This window comes from Elephantulus edwardii, unplaced genomic scaffold (assembly GCF_000299155.1).
Source record: "Elephantulus edwardii isolate Elephantulus edwardi_28Jun2011 unplaced genomic scaffold, EleEdw1.0 scaffold00300, whole genome shotgun sequence".
In the NCBI taxonomy this organism is placed as follows: domain Eukaryota; kingdom Metazoa; phylum Chordata; class Mammalia; order Macroscelidea; family Macroscelididae; genus Elephantulus; species Elephantulus edwardii.
Window position 1 is genome coordinate 1,200,927 of NW_006400050.1, and position 4,497 is coordinate 1,205,423.

The following is a 4,497-nucleotide window of genomic DNA, read 5'->3' on the forward strand; positions in this document are numbered from 1 at the left end:
GGAAGACCCTCTATGAGGTGAATTGATTCAATGACTGGGATAATCAGGATGGGTGTGTCAGAGGCAATAGAGCAGGGTTTAGGGCTATTGTACATAGGGTCGCTATGAGTCGCAAACGACTCGATAGCACATAACAACAACAACAACAACAACAACAGGTTTTTCTCATATACTTTCTGGTATACTATCATTGATGTTGTATTTCAGAATTTAACTTGATTTTTTTTTTTATGATGAATCCTAAAACTTTCCTCTTCAATTTATCATATTGCACTGTTATAGTACAATGGATTATTTTCCTATTCAAAATGGTCAGTACCATTCCTCCTCATCTCATTAATGCCTTTAGTCATAACAACAACAACAGCAACATCTATGTTTCATAATAGTTTATATAGTTTGGTTATAAAATCATAATATATTATTATTTTATCAATTTAATGATTTCTGAACTAAGTGTAAGTATATAGTTTGTGCTAAGAGCATTAACAAACTATATAATTTTACTTACATGTATGATGCTACTTATAGAATAGGGTTCAGGTGTTTTATTCATAGGGCCATTATGAGTCATATTCAACTTGATGATACTTAACCATTGCTAAGTGAAACTAGTGTTGTTATACTTTGGAGAAACATTCTTCTAAGTTATACATCATTCTTCTTTCCATATGCTGTACTGAGATAATCTCGGTTTGCTGTGGTGCTGAACCTTTTGTCACTGGAGTGTTAAATGCCATAACAGTTGCCCAATGTGGACAGCATTTAGTGGATCTCCCAGTTTAAGACATGTTTGGAAGCAGGAGTGACATCCTTTCCTAAACTACATGCTATGAACTTGGGGAAAACAACAATAGTTATAGAAAGGCATCGAGTCTTTTGTTCATAGAGTCAATATGAATTGTGCTTGACTCGATTGCAAACAACAATGACAACAAACACTCACAGTCATGTGTAGTTTTCACTTTTAAGTTACTCTTTCTAGTAATTATTATTAAACCAAAAATTTGTATTAAAAAGTAGTCTCTATTGCTACAGGTAAGGTTTAAGTTTCATCAATCACTATCGTATATATTTTGCTTATTTTATAAAGCTTACTTTTAAAGGCAGTGTATAAATGTAATTATGGGAAAGTAATTTCTTTCCCAGGTGGTTCTTTGGAAAGCTGAGAAATTAATTTATAAAAAGAGATAAAGATAGAAATGAACCTGTATTCTAGATCAATATTTTTTTGTTGTGCTTCTATTTAGATAAATTTAAAGTAGCATTCAAGAGTTATTTTTAATTCTGCTCTAAAAATACATATAAAAGAAAGCTTAAGTAACCTACTTCTATAATTATTTTTCTTCCTTTTCAAACTTGTTTTAAGCTCTTTAAAGCTTCTAGTCCTCGATACCTATTGGTACTGATCACAATACAAATGCCACAGTTTTATCCTGTTTTATTCTCCTGAATCATAAAGTGAAGGTAGTAGTTTCCAAAAATAAGAAAATCAATTCATTCGTTCAATGAAAACTTGAAATTGCATTTTCTTGCCATAAATTTGAACTGTAAAGGTCTTAGTCCTGACAGGGATTTGTGAGACTATATATACATATCCAGAAAATATATACTCAAACTGCATGCCTTTGGGCTGGCAGTGTGGCTCCTTAACAGAGTGGTCTGTCTATCTCCAACTCTCTTTCCCTTTCTCTTTCTCTCCTATTCCTTTCTCTCACTTTCTTTCTTTCTCTCCTCTCCTTGCCTCTCTTTCTCTCTCTCTCTCTACACACACACACACACACACACACACACACACACACACACACACATTGAGAGAGACTCATAGTGACTGTGAATATATGAACAGACTTGAACCTTGTCTTAACCTGTCTCATCCTCATGATCTTTCATACACTTGAGTCCATTGCTGCAATAACTGTATCAATCCATCTGATTGTCTTCCTTTCTTTCACTGCCTTCTGAAGTTGGATCAAGGACCTAGGAGTAAAATCAAAGACTGTGAGTTTCATTAGAGGAAAAGCTTGGAAGAACTCTAGAAGGCCTGATCTATATAATATGAACAGTCTTCCAAGCATAATAAAAAACTTAAAACCAGGAGAAAACAAAATAGATGAATGGGACCTTCAAGTAATCAAGTTCCTATACACATCAAAAAAATTCTCTAGCTAGGTAAAAAGAAAAGTCACAGATTTGGAAAAAAGTCTAGTAATCGCATATCCGATAAAGTACTTATGTCTAAAAGTTATAGAATTCTTCAGCAAGTCAACAATTGGTAAAAAAAAAACCAATAGCAAAATGGACACATAGGATACAGATAGGTATTTCACCAAAAAAGACATTCAGATGGAAAACAAACACATGAAGAAATGTTCAAAATCCCTGATTAGAGAGTGAAAATAAAAATAATTTTGAAATATCATTTCACCCCATTAACAATAGCAAAGTTCAAGAAATGCTGGCAAAGTTATGGAGAGATTGGAATCCTTAGTCACTGCTGGTGGGAGTTTAAAATGATATGCTATGGAAGATGATTTGGCACTTTATCAAAAACTTAGAAATAGAAATACCATTTGACTCAGCAATTCCACTACTGGGAATATACTCTAAAGAAACCATAACCTCCATCCATAAAGACATATGCACACTCATGTTTATTGCTGTATTGTTCACAATAGCAAAGACATGGAAGCAACCCAAGTGCCCATCAACAAATGAATGGATAGGGACTGTGGTATATTCACACAATGGAATACTATGAAGCACTAAAAAACAATGAACTCATAAAGCATTATGGTACATGGGGGACCCTGGAACACATCATGCTGAGTGAAATATCTCAGTCACAAAAGAACAAAAAAAAATGCATGGCACCACTGTTACAAAGCAAGTCTGACATGAGGCAAGGGTGGGAAGAGAATAGGATAAGGGTGTATAGATAATGACCATTGCACTAGAACACAAGAAAGAACTGTCTAAAAAGGATATATGATTAGCCACTATGTGAACAACAACAGCCCAGCATAAGACATGTAACACTGCAAAGAGAATGTGCAGAGGGATGGAGATAGGTAATTGGGCTACAACGAATAAAAATTTAAAATTAAAAAAAAGTGAACTGGGAGAGGGGATAGGGATGAAGAGGGGATAAAATACAACAATGAATGAATGAAAAATCTAAATACTCTGTAAATGTTAATTAAAATCCATTTAAAATTTTATTTAAAAAAACAAAAAGAAAAAAATAAAAATACTGTGGCTTGATTCAGATACATCTTAAGTCTCAAGTGACTTCTTTCCTTTTGAAGCCTATAAAAGGTTTTAACAACAGATTTACATAGGTTCACTATGAGTCACAGGTGACTTGACAGCACATAACAATAACAACTTCTATAAACATTTTTTGTTGAAAAGAATAAAACTAAATCCTTGATTTAAAAATAAAGAAAAAAAGATTAGTCCCAACTACATATCCAAATAATGAAAGCTAAAGCATCCTGTCCTCCAAGAAGATATTAGCTGTGATTAAAAAGACCATGAATTGAATTACGTCTGAATTTTGTACACTTTAGTCCTCAAACTAGTATTGTTGCTCTTCAATGTTTTGACATGGATATGCCTAAAGCAATACAGCTCATGATCTCTAGATTTCTGGTACCAATACTGTTGCTTGATGATACAGGTAAGATGAAATCATTGACAATTTTTCATCTTTTGTTTTCTTGATGTTAAAATATAATCCATGCTCTGCAGCAAGTTCTCCTCATTTTAAACAAGCAAAGTTGTGTCACATATATAACGCAGGTTGCTGATGAGTATTCTTTTGATCCTGATATTTCTTTCCTCTTATTAGTCATTAATAGTTCCGTTTTTTAAATTTTTCTTAAGTACTCTAGTAAGGCATTATGAATGAATCGCAATCTTGTTTGATTATTATCCTAAGCCCTCGGGCCAAGAAAAACCTATCTACACACCAGTTCTACAGGATGCATTGCCTTTGCTCAGGAAACATTAAGAGAAAACTTCAGAGACATTGGTCCCAACATAAGGAACTATGAGCAGCTGATGTGTTTGAAATCACAGAAGCCAAGGAAGCTTCATATATAAGCTATTAGATCAAGGGCTGGCCAATGGAAGATAGATGTGAAGGGAGTGGGTAGAAGTGGATGGGTATCCTGGTGGATGGAGGAGCAGGGAAATAAGTGGGTAAAGACACGTGTGCCAAAGGCAGGGACAACACTGACACTAATAGTTAACTCCACAATAAGGGATATACTTTTAACTTGCTGGTCTGTCTGATACTACTCTAAATCTGAACATTCACATTAAGACAGACAAGGAAGAAGGATTGACCATCCACTTCTGAAACAGCAGGCCTCTGAAAACCCTGTGTACAACAGAACACATGTGGATAAAAGAAAGGGCAACTGAGGTTGAGCTTTTAAGTATAGAAATACAAAGGTAGAGGAACAGTTGTAAGCAGACACTAGTGATTGG